The sequence below is a fragment of the Equus quagga genome, chromosome 16 (assembly GCF_021613505.1).
Source record: "Equus quagga isolate Etosha38 chromosome 16, UCLA_HA_Equagga_1.0, whole genome shotgun sequence".
NCBI lineage: Eukaryota > Metazoa > Chordata > Mammalia > Perissodactyla > Equidae > Equus > Equus quagga.
The window spans coordinates 81457903-81477146 of record NC_060282.1 but is presented as its reverse complement, the minus strand read 5'-3'; the positions used below and the strand labels follow the sequence as shown (position 1 = coordinate 81477146).

The 19244-nt window shown below is 36.8% G+C and overlaps 1 protein-coding gene across 1 annotated transcript in view; it reads right to left on the bottom strand.

Moving 5' to 3' along the window:
* CNBD1 (cyclic nucleotide binding domain containing 1) overlaps positions 1–19244 on the bottom strand; it is a 309471-nt gene that overhangs the window by 206862 nt on the left and 83365 nt on the right. The window lies entirely within an intron of this gene.

Below are 19244 nucleotides of genomic sequence, written 5' to 3'. Positions count from 1 at the left end.
AGAAGACTTAATACCTATCCTTCTCAAATATTCCAAAACATTGAAGAAGAATGAACACTTCCTAACACATTTTTACCAGGCCATCATCACCCTGATCCCAAAGCCAGACAAAGACAACACAAAGAAGGGAAATTACAGGCCAATATCACTGATGAACATGAATGCAAAACTCCTCAACAAAATATTGGCAAACTGAATACAGCAATACAGCAAAATAATCATACCCCATGATCAAGGGGGATTTATACCAGGGACACACGAATGGTTCAACATCCTCAAATCAACCCATGTGCTATACCACATTAACAAAATGAGGAATAAAAAACATGATCATCTCAATAGATGCAGAGAAAGCATTTGACAAGACGCAACACCCATTTATGATTTAAAAATCTCTCAAAAAAATGGGTATAGAAGGAAAGTACCTCAACACAATAAAGGCCATATATGACAAACCCACAGCCAACATCATACTCAATGGGAAAAAACTGAAATCCATCCCTCTGAGAATAGGAACAAGACAAGGTGCCCACTCTCATCATTCTTATTCAACATAGTACTGGAGGTTTTGGCCAGAGCAAATAGGCAAGAAAAAGACATAAAAGATATCAAAATTGGCAATAAAGAACTGAAACTGTCACTGTTTTGCAGACAACATGATAATACATATATAAAACTCTAAAGAATCCATCAGAAAACTATTAGAAATAATCAACAACTACAGAAAAGTTGCAGAATACAAAATCAACTTACAAAAATCTGTTGCCTTTCTATACTCTAATAATGATCTAACAGAATGAGAACTCAAGAATACAATCCCATTTACAATTGCAACAAAAACAATAAAATATCTAGGAAAAAGATTTCACCAAGGGGGTGAAAGATCTATACAATGAAACTATAGGACATTATTGAAAGAAATTAATGATGACACAAAGAAATGGAAAGATATTCCATGCACATGGATTAGAAGAATAAACATAGTTAAAATGTCCATACTACCTAAAGCAATCTATAGATATAATGCAATACCAATCAGGAACTCAATGCCATTCTTCACAGAAATAGAACAAAGAATCCCAAAAATTACATGGGGCAACAAAAGACCCTGAATTGCTAAAGCAATCCTGAGAAAAAAGAACAAACCTGGAGGCATCACAATCCCCGACTTCAAAATATACTACAAAGCTATACTAATCAAAACAGCATAGTACCAGTACAAAAACAGATACACAGATCAATGGAACAGAATTGAGAACCCAGAAATAAAACCACACATCTACAGACAGCTAATCTTCAACAAATGAACTAAGAATATACAATGCAGAAAGTTTCTTCAATAAATGGTGTTGGGAAAACCGGACAACCACATGCAAAAGAATGAAAGTAGACCATTATCTTTCACCACGCACAATAATTAACTCAAAATGGATTAAAGACTTGAAGGTAAAACGTGAAACCATAAAACTCCTAGAAGAAAATATGGGAAGTACACTCTTTGACATCAGTCTTAGTAGGATCTTTTTGAGTACCATGGCTACTCAGGCAAGGGAAATAAAGGAAAAAACAAACAAGTGGGATTTTATCAGACTAATGAGCTTCTGCAAGGCAAAGGAAACCAGGAATAAAATGAAAAGACAACCCACCAACTGAGAGAAAATATTTGCAAATCATATATACAAGGCGCTAATACCCAAAATATATAAAGAACTCACACAACTGAACAACAAAAAAACAAACAACCCGATCAAAGAATGGGCAGAGGATACAAACAGACATTTTTCCAAAGAAGATATACAGATGGCCAAGAGACACAGGAAAAGATTTTCAACATCACTAATTATCAGGGAAATGCAAATCGAAACTACAGTGAGATATCACCTTACACCTGTTGGAATGGCTATAATTACCAAGACAAAAAATAACAAATATTGGAGAGGATGTGCAGAAAAGGGAACCCTCATACACTGCTGGTGGGAATGCAAACTGCTGCAGACTCTATGGAAAACAGTATGGAGATGTCTCGAAAAATTAAAAATAGAAATATCATATGACAACTGCTGCAGACTCTATGGAAAACAGTATGGAGATGTCTCGAAAAATTAAAAATAGAAATATCATATGATCCAGCCATCCCACTACTGGGTATTTATCCAAAGAACTTGAAATCAACAACTCAAAGAGATTTATGTACCCCATGTTCTTTGCAGCTCTATTCACAATAGCCAAGATGTAGAAGCAACCCAGGTGTCCATCAATGGATGAATGGATAAAGAAGATGTGGTATATCTATACAAGGGAATACTACTCAGCCACACAAGAACACAAAATTGTCCCATTTGCAAAGACATGGATGGACCTTGAGATATTCTGTTAAGTGAAATAAGCCAGACAGAGAAACACAAACACCATATGATTTTACACATATGTGGAAGACAAACACATGGACAAAGAGAACAGATTAATTGTTACCAGAGGGGAAGGGAGTTGGGCATGGGCATAAGGAGTAAAGGGGCACATAATAGGGTGACAGACAAATAATATGTACAACCGAAATTTCACAATGTTATAAACTATTATGACCTCAATTAAAAAAAAAAAACAGGAAAAAAATATAACCAAAACATTTGGTCTTAAATAGAAGGTGACTTGGGAGAAAAAATTAACACCCCATAAATCTATTTTAAAACAGAATGGTATTCCTCATGGAAAACTTAGAAAATGCTTCCTGTAGAAGGAAAAATACCAATTACAATTTGACATCATAGATATTAGCTACCTCCCTTTCCTCCTTCCTCAGTGATCCATCCTCCCTACCTTGCATTTTATCCATCTCACCCAACAATTCATCCCAATGCACACAAAAAGATGGATACTTTTCATTTGTTTGTTTTCAGTCATTTTCTATGCAGTCAGAAAAGTTGTCCTATTTCAAATGATATAATTAACTTTTGATTTTTTTAGTAAACCTTTTTAAGCCTAACAAAACAATTTTTCAAGATTATTCTTATTTGTACAGTCTTATATGATCTGCTGCCATTCAAAGATTATAGAAGTTGTAGCAGAATTATCTAAGTTACAAAATTTTATCTCACTGTTATCTAGGTGAGGCGTCTTTAAAACAAAACAGTCAAAATGAAGTCGCGAGTATTAAAGTGCTATGCTTTATCATCACCACAAAAATCAAAAATAATCAAATACTTGATTCTAAGAAGATATTCCTATATTTTGTGTATTGTAATAACTCCTGGAGAGCTCTCTTTTTACATGAAATATTATTCAGGGATAGTCTATATTTTAACATTTAAAAAATGAATAATTTTAAGCTAAAATATATGGTAATATCTGTTTCAATTAACTATCAAAACAAGTAACTCCAAGAACATTCTAAGATGTCGTAGTAAATACTTAAAATTAGGAAGCCCAGGTTTTCTGGCCAGCCAAGACACCCAGCCACACTAACCAAGCCTGTTCACTCGCTCACTCACTCGGAGAGTGGTTAGGGTCCCAACACAGTGTGGTGAAGCCTGATTGGTATTCAGAAATACAAGGAAGAGACAGTTAAAACGGTAATTGAAAACTTGAATTAAAACTTGACTAAGGAAATGTATGATCTGATCACTGCTTTGCATAAACAAGTAGTATTAAGGGTTTCTAAGGATGAGGAAATAGTACAAAAAGCGTATTTGGATGCTTGACACTCATTTCTCAGATTCCAAACATCACACCACGGGAAGAAAAACACAGCACAAAATAAAGTAGGTTGCAAATTCTACAACTACACCTAAGAGATGATTATTTTACATATTTCAGACCTATTTAAGGGTATATGTTAACGTAATATTTTTTATTTGTAACATATTGGTGCGTTCACTCTACAGGATCCACTAAGTCTGTGTTGTAAGCCCTCAACAGCCAGGTTTGTGTATTTTTCATCATTTTCCTCAGCATGATCACTCACACAAATCAGACTCAGTGAAGCCATGAACGTAAGTAAAATATTCTGTTAAATAGCAGGAGCGTGAACGAGAAAAGATCACTGTCTTAGTCAGCTTGGGCTGCTACAACAAAATATCACACACTGGGTGGCTTATAAACAATAGAAATTTGTTTCTTACAATTTGGAGGGTGAGAAGTCCAAGATCTAGGTGTTGGCAGATTCTGTGCCTGTTGAGGGCCCCTTCTTGGCTCCCAGATGGCCATCCTCTTACTGTGTCCTCACACAGCTGAAGAGGTGAGAGAGCTCTCTGGGGTCTGTTTTATAGGGTGCTAATCCCATTTATGAGGGCTCCACCCTCATGACCTAACCATCTCCCAAAGGCCCCACCTCCAAATGCCACCACACTGGGGATTCAGCTTCTACATATGAATGTCTTCAGACGACACAAACATTCAGTCCATAAGAACCGCTAACCTTTGCTTCAAAGGACCTGAATCCAAATTCTGTCTCTCTAATTAGGAGCTGAGTGACACTAAAAACGTTAGTTTCTGTATCCTTTAATATAATGGTGATAATAATATCCACTTAGAAGGGTTACTGTAAGGTTTAAATACTATAATATTTGAAAATGCCTGGACTCACAGAATTGTTCTCTTCTTAAACTCCCTCCTTTCTTCCTTCCCTTCCTTCAAATTTAGAATCCAAATCTTGTGGCTTCAAGCAAGCAAACTCAAGTTATCTCTAAATCTCAACTTGTCTCCATCTAATAAACTATTAAAAATGTTTCCAGCAGTTATTATAAGTTGATATTTACTGAGAAGCAATTTGATATTGTGCTCACTTTTCTGGGGGTTGGGCAATAGATTTGACAATGTACAGAATAAAAACAGGCAAGACGATTTCACAACTATGATCTCAGTGATAGTTCCAACACGCTAGAGTATAAATGTGTGCTTAGGTTTAAGAAATTTAAGGGCCAGAGCAAACACAGCGTAACCAAGGTCATCTGACACTTCAAGCGCAAACTTTAAATCTCAAAGTTTCCAGTGTTTTCTGTTTCCCTGTGGTAAGGTACCCCACTTGGAATCGTCTGAGATAAACTTCTATTTTTCACCGTATTTGCCTCATTGGGCCTCATTTGGTGTAATTTCTTATTTCTCTTCTCACCAACAGAAAGATATAACCTTCTCATTTCATAGCTTTCCACAATAATTTATATCACAAATTATTGCTGAATATTTCACGAGAAGCATTTTACAATGTCTTAAGTCAAAACACAGGCATGCCCCGACACATGCATATTCTTCCTGCTATCTTACTGTCATTTCTAACACAAATTCTTTTTCATGAAAAAATACTGATTTTCATTTATTAATAGTATATTTCTGTGTTAACGTTTCTTTCACATAGGATCTACATCTATTCGCCTTTGAAAAAGTACATATCTGGTAAATATTAGACACTCATAATGCTTACTGATTTGAATAACAGTGCACGTATGCGTATTTTCTCTAAAATTTTATTTACATTGATTTTATCTTTAGATTGGAGCTTCTCAACCTTGACACTACTGACATGTTGGGCCAGATAATGCTTTGTTGTAGGGGGGCTACCTTGTGCATTGTAGGGTGTTAAGGAGTTTTCATGGTCTCTACCCTCTAGATGCCAATGGGACCATCATCCCAAGTAGGACAACCAAGAACATCTCCAGCTATTGCCACATGTCACCTGGTGGGCAAATTCATCCCCAGTTGAGAACCACTGGTTTAAATCAACGAAACTAAATTTTAACCTTTGATAAGAAAATATAGCCATCAGAATGCTAAAAATTAGAATGTCTGCAATTCAAAATATCTCAAACAGGTAAGAAATATAGCTCCCAAATAACATTTAATTATCCATTCACACTCTTTATGTCTATACAATATGAATAATGAGTTGAAATATAATAGGAAGACTGATAGTCATTCCACAAAAGCACTTCCAGACTGTAGGAAAATTTCATGAACTAAAAACTGTAAAAGTACTTTCAAAGAATAAAAGATGTCTGACAAGCTATGTATACTGTATCCAAGCGGGCTCCCACAAAAATCAGCGACAAGAACTAACACAATCACTAACATTCCTGCAACAATGATCTCTGCTATACAGTTGGACAGTGAATTTCCTGCCCATTCATCTGATGTTAGAGACCGTTTTTCCAGCGGTCACTTAGTGACTTTCTAATTCTTTATAACTTGTAAATTCAAACCACAATGAACTGGTCCTACTACAGATTTAGATGTCCTCTAGAGAATTTCACCTACATGGTTTTATTTATAATAAAATATCCTTTGCTTTGTAGAAGCACAAAAATAAAGTTCCCAGATGTTCCTTAGCTGTTATACTCAATTAATCTGTTCTCTTCCTTCAAGCACAAATTATTCCGTGTACAATTATTCTTAGTGTCAATTATCTGAGCTATTCCTCTAATATTGTTTATCTTCTCCAGGGTTTCAATTAGCCTTCTGTGAAAACAGTATGAGCTTCATGTTTATTCTTTAAATTACTGTTCTGGAACAAACTGACAATATACAGTATTATAATTCTAAAAACAGAAGATCAGAAAACATGTCCTTTCAACAAAATGTTTTTCTTAAATCAAAATGCTTACTTTGTTATTATTCAAATGAAACAAAATAAAGATTTAACCCATTTAATGAAGTATTTTTTTATTTCTCCAGAAGATATTAGATGAAGATTCTAAAAAGTACTTCTGCTCTATGACAAAGTAGCTCTTCTCAGATAACTATCCCCAAAAAAGGGGGGAAAAATCATAAAAGTTGAATGAATTTAACAAAAACAAATGAACAAACAAAAACAGGATTGTGAATACATCAAAGAAAACCAAAGCAGATAAGGAGTCAAAATGCTGCAGAGAAGGGAGCTCATAGAGGTGAGCCTTATAGTTTTTGTTGTTTTTCCCTCAAAGCATTTGATGATTTATAAGCTGCATAAAGCAAGAGGCCAAGAAGCCAAACAGAAAATAAAACTTAATAGGATAAAAGCCAAACAGAGATGTGCATGGTCTCGTGGTGCTAGGGAGATAAATATTGGAATTTGGAGACTGCGATGACAGAAAAGACCCCTGTAAACATCCCTTGTTTTCAACTGAAAAGCCTGAAGAGCTGCACTTTAGGAATAAGGGCAAAACAAACAAAACCAGCCCCAGAAAAGACTGAATCCAGTTCTAAATTTTCCAACCATGATCGCAACATGGTGATCTGCTCCTACTGTCTCTGCCAGGAAAGAATTTAATCCTCCCCCCAAAAAGATATCACCATCCAGAATCCCTACAATGTGTCACACTCAATGTCTGCCTTACAAACAAGCATTACTAGGCATGCCAGGAGAAGAAACCAAATGACTGAAAATCAAAAGAAACAAAGGGGAAAAAAGACAAGCAATTCAGATATTGTAGTTTTCAGACATGGATTTCAAATATATGATTTCAATATATTCCAGAAAATTGATGACAATATGGAGAGTTTCACCATAGAACTGAAATTTAAAAAAAAAAAAAAATTAGATGGAGCCAGCCCCAGCAGCCTAGTGGTTAACTTCAGTGTGCTCTGCTTTGGTCACCCGGGTTTGGTTCCCAGGCATGGATGTATGCGGCTCTCTTTGCAGCTGTGCTGTGCTGGCAGCCCACATACTAAAACATAGAGGGAGACTGGCACAGATGTTAGCTCAGGGCAAATCTTCCTCAGCAAAAATAAATAAATAAAATGTAAATTTTAGAGATGAAAATACAATAAGAGAAAATACAACCTAGTAGATAGATTTAACTACAGATTAGACGCAAAACAGTGCGTTAGTGAATTGGAAGATTGAGTGGCAGAAAATATCCAGACTGAAGCTTGTGAAAATGAAAAGATGTAAACCAGAATACTTTCAGAAACATATAGGCCATTGACGGTAGGTCTAACACATGCATTTAAAGTGCCAGAGAGAAGTGAAAAAAAGGGCAGAAGTAATAGTGGAGGAGACTATGTGCGAAATTCTTCCAAAACTAATGAAAGATAACAAACCATAGATTCATTGCATTTTATTAACCTGAAAGATCTGTACCAAGAAGCAACAAATTAGGCACATTACAGGAAAAAATTCCAAAAATCAAAGATAGGAAAACTAAAAGCAGCTAGAGTGATAAGATGATATTCCCTTCAATCAAAGAAATAAGATTCTATCAGTCACTCTATTTCAAAGAAAAAGAACTAAGGAAGGAGGAGCGGAAGGGAAGGAGGAGGGAGAGAAGGAGGGGGAGGGAGAGGAGGGGCAGGAGGAAAACAATTTTAACTTAGAATGATCTAACTAGTAAAAGATCCTCCAAAAATAATGCTAAAATAAAGACATTTCAAATAAATAAATGCCAAGAGAATTTGTCACCAGCAGACCTGAGCTAGAAAGAAATAATGAAAGGAATTCTTCCCGAAGAAGCAAAGTGATCTCAGATTAAGGTAAGAAAATGAGCAAGGAGTGAAGAGCATGAGAAAGGATAAATATAAGGATGAATTGAAATACATATTGACCACATAAAATAATAGTAATAATGTTTGATGGGTGGGAAAATATATGTACGATTAAATTAAGAGCAGGAAAAAAACAGAAGTCAAAGAGAGTTAAATGGTGTTAAACTCTGCTAGGATCATTTCAATTTTCTGAAACTGGAAAAGTACTAATTTATCATAGACTCTAGTAAATCAACAATGTATATAGTAATTACTAGGGAAGTAAATGAAAGAATATATGGCTAACCAGATAATGTACAGAGAGAAAGCATGAAAGAGGAAAGAAAACAAGAGTAGACAGTTCAAATAGAAAACAAAGAGTTATATGCCAGATTTCAACCCGTATGCATCATAATTACATTGCATAATAAACAGAATAATGTCACAAGAAAAAGATTATCAGACTGAGTAAAAAATTATCTATATAAATTTATTGACAATGTGAGCAAGAACTTTTTTTGCATCAAAGGAAAACACTTTCGCAATATGAGCGGAACATTTTGTTCATCAACGCATGAATAAAAGTTGTTTGGTGAAGCAAAGAAATACATACAGGTTCCCCAAATAAGCTTGCAGGAACAATTTGGCCTGAGCCCATTCTTTCTTAATTGCTACCATTGGCTAATATCAATTCAAGTTTTGTTCCTGTGGGTCTTTCACACATCTAGCTAACTCCCTGATGATTTCTGCTTTTCTTCCCAGACTTTTAGCTGTGGCAAAATATTTCACTCAGCAGGGACTCAGATTCAGGACACATTTGACTTAACACTGAGCAATCAAATATACATTAAAAATAAACCCCAGCATATCTAAAAACTAACTCTCCCTGGATAAATTCTCCAGGAAGCACTTCTAAAACTAAAAAAATACAAAGGTTATAGTCAAGAAAGGCAATTACTATGTAAAACACCTGAGCAACACCAGGACCTTCACCTCTACATTTCTCTACTCAGTATTTCTAAAACTAAATTAAGCAGGTAATAAAAAACAGATAAAACTAAGAGAACATCAAGCAATATGCTTAGAAACAAATGTAAATAGATTCAAATAAAGATAACATTTTATAAATAGCAACAACTAGGAGAACCTGAGAGTTCATATAGGACTTTATACCAACAAATTACATTAGCCCTGAATTGACATTTCAAAAAACAAAGAAACTGATGATATGCACTTCGAACTACTACGAGGTAAGAGAAGTTTCTCCATCTCATAGAAGAAGTCTGTGTAGATAAAATTCCAAAAGCTTAATGTGTATGTCAAACTTGGGTGCTTTTTAAATCTATATGAAAACAAACAACATAAGTATGTGGACCAAAATGTTAATTTACTAGGACTGGTTCTTTCCTTATCCCTCACCTCAAGCATCATTTAAGAATATTCATGCACAAATAATGTTTTAGAGTCATTTAATGATTACATAAGCACTGTCCTACAAAGGGAAAAGATTAGTAAATTGATTTGCTCAATGTCTTATTTAGACATTTGAAAACTTAATAAATTTTAAAGTTAGTAAAAAAGATACTAATTTACCATAAACATCTTAGTAAAAGTATTTAAAAACTCTTTTGCAAATGTTTAAGGAAAACTTTAAGAATGTCCTCTAAAATGTCTTTTTCAGTAATAAAAGATTTTTCACTCCACTGAAGAACAGCAAGGGGCAACTAAATTTCACCTGCTAAGAGAAAATTAACGTCCAGGTGAAAACCGTTTCTTCATGTGATGAAGTATCATGAGTAACATGGGAAAAAAGACAAAGATAACTTCGCTCAAAGGACAAAAATGAAAAGTTACAATTTCAGATAGAGCCAAGTTCCTATTTCAGTTGTTGAAACCTACCACTGAAAGCTCAAAAGATACTTTTATATCCAAAAGATATGAAATATAAACCAACGGGAAATTAAGTCACATAATACAAAAGGATGTGTTAGTTGAAAATATAAAAACAAGAGCCTATAGATATTTTAAGTAAATATTTTCCATTTTCTCAGGGACTGAGAATCAAGTCCCCCATGAGGTAATATTTATGCATTCTCTATAATATAAAAATATGGGAATAAATGGGGGGCTATATTTAGGAAAATCAGTAATAATAAGAATTCTTATTATACAAAGTTCAATTAGGTACTAACATAAAATCATAACGGTTACATGTCTTTAGTTTTCATTAGATAAATATTAGCTTACCTTAGGGAGAGAAACAGTCAAGGCAAAAAGAGAAGGTTAAAATTGTCTTCTTTTGGGGTTCACTCATTTCATCCTTGTTATAATTCTAGGAAAATGGGACTAGTGGTGCCTCCTGTTTGGGAAATGCCATTGCCCCCAGAAAGCTCACCTGGAGCTAAGGTAAGGGCTGAGAAGGTGGAAAGCACAGAGACTTAAAGGAGAAGGACATCCTTTTCCCCCATCAGAGTGATGGGATGAAAATGGTCAATCAAAGTCCAGAAAGAATTTAGGGAAAGAGTTACCTGGAGCAGGGTGCTCAGTCTTGCCTTTAACTGAGGTCTCAACTCCAAAGGGCACCTGTAGGATCTCTTGACCAAGAGGGCCTGACTTTCCCCTCAGCTGAGAAAACTTTAGCCAGGACTTTTTCCTGACTCTAGGCTCCTGATCTCCCTTTTCTTAGAGCACTTACTTTAGAACACTTGCAATTATAAATTCTTTCTCCGCCCTTTTCAGACGTAAATCTTCTACAACCCAGGAAGGTCTTTTTCTAGCACCTGGGAGCCATCCCTTTGAAATGCAATCATCAAGAAAGATAGGGCCCCTCTCCCCCAGCCTCTGTGGGAGGGTAGGGGCCCAACTTAGATAACCACCAATTAACAAATACAGATGCCTAATCACATTGACCAACCTCCTCCCTAACTGTCAGTTGTCTGGTACCATCCCACTAGCTTAGCCAAGTCCTTGAAAATTCTCCCACTTTTTCTTTCAATAGACTTGAATTCCATTCTCTCTACCCTACTACAATAGTTTTGAATAAAGTCGGTCTTACCTGTTTAACATGTCTGGTGCAATTTTTCTTTGACACCATGGTCCTACTCAATTACCAGGATGCAAAATGCATATATGTTGCTCAGTAAATAAGCAAGTTGAAGTGTCAAGAATGTGGACAGGAATTACAGAACTAACATTTCATTCCTGACATGAGTAACAGCAGTCAATACACTGTCACCCAGGGGTCCTACTATATTTTAACTAGAAGCAACATTAAGTTAAATTAATCATTTCAAATATTTCTTCTTCTCATCACAAGGTATACCTTTAGTGAGCCAAGCCTTTCTTTTTCAATATTTAAGAGGCATAAATTTTTATTGAGGTATGATTGACATACAAAAGGCTGCACATATTTAATGTATACATCTTGATGAGTTTGAAGATGAAACCATCACCATATACAATGCAAAAATTTAACATCGCCTCTAAAAGTGTCTTCCTTCCCTTTTTTTTGTTAAAGAGGTTTTTTCACATAAGAGCTATCTTCAACAAATGCAGTATCGTTAACTATACATAGATCTCTAGAACTTATTCATCTCGCATAAGTGACGCTATGTGCCCTTTGATCAACATCTCCTCCATTTCCCCCTCCTCAGCCCCTGGTAAAACCATTCTACTCTCTGCTTTTATAAGTTTTACTTTTTAAGATTCCTAACATAAGTGGAATCATTCAATATTTGGTCTTCTGTGTCTGGCTTATTTCACTTAGCAAAATGTCTTCCAAGCTTATCCATGTTGTAGCAAATGGCAGGATTTTCTTCGTTTTTAAGGCTGAATTATAATTATAAATAAATTAAAATAATAATTATAAATGACTTAAAATAATGATAATCACTCCATTGTATGCATACACTACATTTTCTTTATCCTTTCCTCTGTTGATGGACATTTAGATTGTTTCCATATTTTGATTATTGTGAATAATACTGCAGTGAGCATGAGAGTGCAGATATCCCTTCAAAATACTGATTTTGTTTCCTGCAGATATGTATCCAGAAGTGATGGATTGCTGGACCACCTGGTAATTCTATGTTTAATTTGTTGAGAAGCTTCCATACCATTTTCCGTGTGGCTGCACGAATTTAAACGGCCATCAACAGTGTACAAGTGTTCCCGTTTCTCCACATCTTCACCAACACTTGTTAACTCTTGGTTTTTTTATGATAGCCATCCCAATATGTGTGAGATGATATCTCATTGTGGTTTTGATTTGGACTTCCCTAATCATTAGTGATGTTGAATACTTTTTCATGTACCTGTTGATCATTTTTATGTCTTCTTTAGAACAATATTTATTCAGGTCCTTTGCCCATTTTTCAATCAGGTTATTTTGGTTTTTTGCTGTTGAATGCAATGAGTTCCATACATATTTTGGATATTAGCCCCTTATCAGATATACGCCTTGCCAATATTTTCTCCCACTCCATAGGTTGCCTCTTCGTTGTGTTAACGGTCTCCTTTGCTGTATAGAAGCTTTCCAGTTTGATATTGTCTCACTTGTTTATGTTGCCTGTGCTCTTGGTGTCATAGCCAAGAAATTATTGTCAACGCCAAAGTCAAGAAGCTTTTTCCCTAGTTTTCTTCTAGGAGTTTACAGTTTTAGGTCTTATGCTCGTACATCTTTTAAAACCTTTCAGCAAATATCTTAAGATTAAATGAATTAAATCAAACAACAAACTATTATATTTCAGAATCTGTCTTAGTTAGGGTTGTCCAAGATAATTTTCATGATGTCTGTCCAAACAAAACAGATTATTTTGTCACTATCCATTAAAAAAAACTTTAGTTTTATTTTAACATATCAAAATTCAACAATGAGTAGTTTGAGTTTCAAAACTCAGTCTTGAGGGTGGTATAAATTACAAAGAGCAGACTTGCTTAAATATTGTGTAAGACAATTCATCATATTGTATGAATTAATACTCGTATGATCTTAGTTTTAGGTTCCTTCTCACTCCTTCATGTAACATCTGGTATTTTTCTGCCAGAAACGTTTCCTAGATAGCACATCTATCCAGTGCGTACGTTGCTGGAATGTATAAACGAGACCGCAGTACTGAGTCTTCAAATATATTTGGTACATTACAGGACTCACACAGAACGTTCCCGACACTAACCCTACTGCCTCAGGAAGCCTACCCTGAGTGCCCTGTCACTTAAGGAAACTTTGCACTGCCAAGTCACATCCTTGTTTCCATCTGGAAGTTTTCCAGAGACTCTAAGAGCTCAGAACAACTCATCTATTTTGATATGTTTGATTCTCTTTCCCTAGAGAACCCCGACTAATACAAGCAGATTACAGAAAATTTAATTTAAAAATATTGAGACCTGTCATAGTTGTATTAATGAACTTCAAAGATAAAGAAAGAATTCTTCTAGAATACAGGGAAGAAGAGCAAATTACCCAGAAAAGAGAAAAAAAACCCAGGGTGACATCGAATTTCTACAAAGTAACAATAAATGCCATAGGATGATGGAAATAAGTTAAAAAGTTTTAAAGAATGAAAGTGAGATCCAAGATTATTATAACAGCCAGCATGTTATTCAAATATAAAAGCAACTGGAATATATTCTTGAGCATAATAATTAATATTTATTGGGTGTCTGCCATGTGATAAGCCTGTTTGAAATGCTTGTCAAGTGTTAATTTACCTTCACAACAACAATATGAGGAAGATCCTATTTATTCATCAAACTTTACATATGAGAGAACTAACGTATAATGAGATTATAAAATTTGCCCAAAGTCCCTGTCTAGCTCCCAGGACCATCCATTAACTATACTATTTCCCTTGTGAAAAATGAAAAATTAAGAACTTAAAGAATATTTGATGACTATAGCACCCAAGAGCTTTTCCCCGTAAACAAAAAATGAAAAAGAAAATTGATAAAATTTAGCCTAAGGCCCACAAAATAACAGGTGCCAGACTGCAAAGCAAGGTTGTGGAATATACAGGTAGAGCACGCTGAGTAATTACGGACTGATCCTAACGCTGTGGGCTAAGGCCCACATGTAGTCAATAAAGGAATGAAACCAATGCTTTGAAGAGCATCACTAGAGTATTTTCAGCTTTCTCCCCACCATGAGGAGGAGGAGGAAATGCCCACTTTCACTTGAAGCCAAGTGAAAAGGACTTCAAAAGATCAATCGTAGAGTTTTATTTGTGTTCTCAAGTTTGAGGAAAGAAGGGAGCAGTGTCTGATGTGTGCTTGGGCTCTCAAACTGAGGGGAGACCAGAGAGACCACACTGCTTTGGAGAGTAGGGTGCCCTTTGAAATAAACGACACAGGGGCTTCTTTTCCCATAGAGTGAGCAAACCCTCAGAAGGCAATCAGCCTGGAGACAAGAGATCTGCCTCGGAGGCAGGGCCAAGCAAGGAGAAGTTGGACTGAAATTCGGTCGCTAGCTAGCAGAAGCATCATTCACATTATGGAACTGCATGTGGGAGTTCCCAGTAAGGAAATATATTAGAAACCCACAAAAGCTCTGAAAGGAAATTATTAGCATAGAGAAGTTGCTACAACCAGAGGACAAGTCCAGACCAACAGAATCCTAGCCACCCAAGATTGCCTTTTCTCCTAACCCTCTCTCCCCCAGACCCTGAAAGGTGCAGAACCTTAGCTTTTGAGAAAGAGAAAAAAGGCAAAAGAGCTAGTCAATAAAAGCAAAAAGGAGCTTGGAATGCCCCTCACCTCCTCGCCCCTCAGTCACTCTTCCAAAAGCAGACTTTAATTGAGAATGAAGTTCAGAGTTGATTATTTTGATGGCAGAGATATTTTATTATTGAAAGAAGGTAGTGGGCACACAGGTCAGGAGTGAGATGGAAAGCTGTTGTCCATTTTACAGCAGATTCATCAAATCACACTCCAATTAAAAACAGTTACATAGAGATGGAGTGTGGGAAGCTTTGACGGTCCAGGATAAGGCGTCTCATTTGTTGATATAAATCTGCCTGGGTGTAAAATTTGGGTGAAAGGGCATAAAAACAATGAGACATTCCTACACTAATTGATGTGTTTCATTATTGAGCAGTTGTAAAAATGTACTTTCAATTCATCCAAAGTATTTAGAGAACAGTAAGAATAAAATCAAGCATGGTGTCAGTGATATACTGTCGATCCTTATTATTCACAGATTCTCTATATTTTTTAATTCACCTACTCACTAAAATTTATTCATTCATAACCCCTAAATCAATACTTGGGTGCTTTCAAGGTGATCTGTGGACGTGAGCAGAGTGACAAAAAACTTAGTCTCCCCATGCACAGGATCCCAGCTGAGGCTGAACCAGGCAAGACTTCAGCTTTCGTACCCTAAGCAAGTGTTCTTTTCAGGGTCTATTTAGTCCCATGCCTTTCGCAGTTTTCGTTGGTGATTCAGTGTGTAAAGTGACTCCAAGCACAGGGCTGCAGTGCTGTCTAGCGTCCTAAGCATAAGAAGGCTGCGATGTGCTTTAGGGAGAAAATATGTGTGTTAGATAAGTTTCCTTCAGGCAAGAATTATAGCGCTGATGGCCATGAGTTCAAAGCTAAAGAATCAACTATATATATTAAATAAGATGTCTCTAAACAGAAACACACATTAAACAAGGATGTGTATTGATCTGTTGAGGAAAATGTTGTGACTAGAGGCTCGCAAAGGACCTAACCCCATATTTCTCCCAGGAGCAATGATTGGTATTGGCAATGATTTTAGAGACCATAATGACTCCAGATAATGAGAATAACCGTATCCACTCAGTATTTATGGGGTATATTTGCCTTTATGTTGCAATGTGGCTGTGTAGGAAAAGAATCCTGAGTGCACTCTAGGCTCACTCTTAGCACTTGAGGAAAGGAATGTGCTTAACAAGCAATGTTAAACTCTGCTAATTGCTTTGCTTCTGAGATGCACCTAATGGTAGGAGCTGCTTGTGTGAAGAAACCATGTTGTAAGGCAAGCACAACCTTCCCACAGAGAAAGATTAGCACCGAGTAAGAGTAGCCACCACTGCGTCTGAAGGGAAACTTGTGACTCAGAAGGTCAAATAAGCTGGAGAACGACTGCTAGCCCTCCTAGCTGTGACTCCTCAGGGACTTCAAGGTTATTGCAATGAGGGCCATGAGAAGACATCTGCTGCCCCCAGTTGCTCACACAAGCCCCATTGCACTGGGCCTGGGGAGAGGCCACCTGGAGTCAGTGACCGTTCCCCATCTTTACGGGCCCCATTTCACGTCAAGTAGGAAAGCAGTGTCAGAGCTAATATTTTTTAACCACTGGTTCACAGAATAACGAGGCCCGATTGGTGACTAATGGCTTAATCCTCTTCAGAAGACTAAAAGTTTGAAATAACCAACCAACGTGTTGTGAATACTGACAAAGTGAGTGTGGCCTATCACATTTCCAGGGCAGTGACAGAAGATGACTTCCTCCTGGTGCACGGCTCCAAAGGACCGAAGAATAAAATAAAGTGGCAACAATGCCCAAAAGGCTTGACTTGTATTATCTGGATTTTTCCAAAGTGTGCTTAAAGTGTTGTCTGAAAAAGGTTTTCATAATTTTCTGTTTAAAGCAAACGGTCTTCTCTAAATGTGTCACTTTAATCTTCAAAAAGAAAAAAAAGTTTATGGCTCTTAATTACGTTATGTACTGCATATTGAAGGGAGCAAGCAACTTATGTTCCCAGGATGAAAATTCCAGCCGTGACTTTGTATTATTGTAAAACATGGAGTCTTTGAAGGTAGAGAACATATAATTGTCTATCTAAGCTCTAACTTCATTATGCTTTCATCGTGCCGAATTTATGACGCTCAACTATTCTGCTCAGTACCCACTCCCAGTCTAACTTCATAACTGATTACTTAAGAGAGAGCACCTTTTTCTGCCCAAAGGTAGAAAATGTGTTAGTTTTAAAAATTGAAAACAGAAGCTGTAAAACTTTATAAATATCCAGTCTACTACTCAATGTTTTAAGGTATAAATAATTCATATGTAAACATTAATCAGCAATGTGAAGAACGTTTTAGAAATCCGAAGGAAAACATTTTTGTGGTTTATGAACTAGCTTCTACAGTAGCTTGCGCTCAGGGAGAACGTGCAATGTTATTGGTATTTGTGTCAATTAATCAATGGTTTTTTGAGCATTCTCAGCACTGTGACAAGCACTTGGTATGAAGCCTTTTCTCTGCTCAAGAAGTTTATGATCCTGGTGAGACATGAGAAGGACGCATGCCGCAGAAGCACACAGAAGACCTTGCATAAACACGTGCGCAAACTAAGAGCTGCAGTCAACAAAGGAGAGGAGGAGCGGGGGAAGAGAGGCTTAGGAAACCTCTAGAAATGCTTCCTGGAAAACAAAACAAAACAGGGACAGTTGATCCTTTAGATAACAGAAGCCAAATTACCAGGTAGGAATCGTTCTCAGAGATGGCTTCCTCCCCGAGGGAAGAAGGAAAAATAAAATGAGGCTGGGATTACGGGTGGAGATCACTGAGGGCCTCAAGAGAACACGAGTTTAGACTTATTTGACAAGAAACAGGAAGCCATCAGGGGTTTCGATGAGAAAAATATTTCTACTCCTGTCCATCTCCAATGCGTTTTTACACGAATGTCATCTGAATATAGGCATGGTCATGAAATACTGTAAGAATCTACCTCTCATTCAGTTCCAAACACATTTGCAGATTTGGACCGCACACTGCACCAGCCTCATGTTGGTCATTCCACTGTATCTGTATCTCACACACGCACACACACACACGACTGGTAGACACACTGCTGCCCACACATGCCGCATGGTATGCCACTCCAGCAACCGCGCATTTCCTTTTACATCTCTGTGCTTTTCTTGACCTGTCATAGTCATCCCCCTATGTTTTTTATTAATAAAACTGGTTCTCACCCTTCAAAACTCCATTTAAACTCCTAATTCTGTGATTTTTACTCTAAATCAGAATTAGAAGCAAATTTTTTTGTTGATGTCAGGGGTCAGAGAACTTTGGCCTATGACCTAAAGCTTGCCCACTGCATGTTTCTGAAAAAAAAAAAAAGTTTTTTTGGAACAGAGTTTTGCTCATTTGTTTGTTTACTATGGCTGTTTCCGTTCTATAACGTAGAGTTGAGTGGTTGCAACAGAGATTGCATGGTCCTAAAAGCCGAAAATATTTACTACCAGGACATTTAAAGTAAAAGAATGCCAAGCTTGGTTTATGGTGTGTGTCTCTATTGTAGAAGTTACCACGCCATTTCACAGTATTTATTTATGTCTGCTTATCACACATAAATTAAGTCAAGAACTGGTTCCTACAATGGGCTGTAAATCCCCGCTGGAGCCAGACCCTGCCTCATTCTTCAGACTTCTTGTTCCCCTTGCATCCCCGCCAGTCTCTCCTGACCTCCCTTCAGTAACTTGAACACTCTAAAAGCATTCTCCACTGGACACCCTCACACAGGTTGTTGTCTGTCCAGAACAACATCGATTTTGCCACTCACAAAGTGGGCTCTCTGTCACCCCTCAGATTTCAGCTTAATTCTTACAGCCTCTAAAAGGCCTGTTTCCTGACCACCACATGTAGCCCCGAACCCCTAACCCCCACCCCTGTTAGTATACACTATCAAACACCCTGTCAGCTTAATTCACAGCACTTAGCAAAAGTGACGCTATTTTCATTTTTACTTGTTTATTGTCTGACTATTTCATGGCACCATTATTTCTATGGAAGTGGGCAACATGTCTGCTTTTTCAGCATTATATCCTAGAATGGACTAATAATTATAT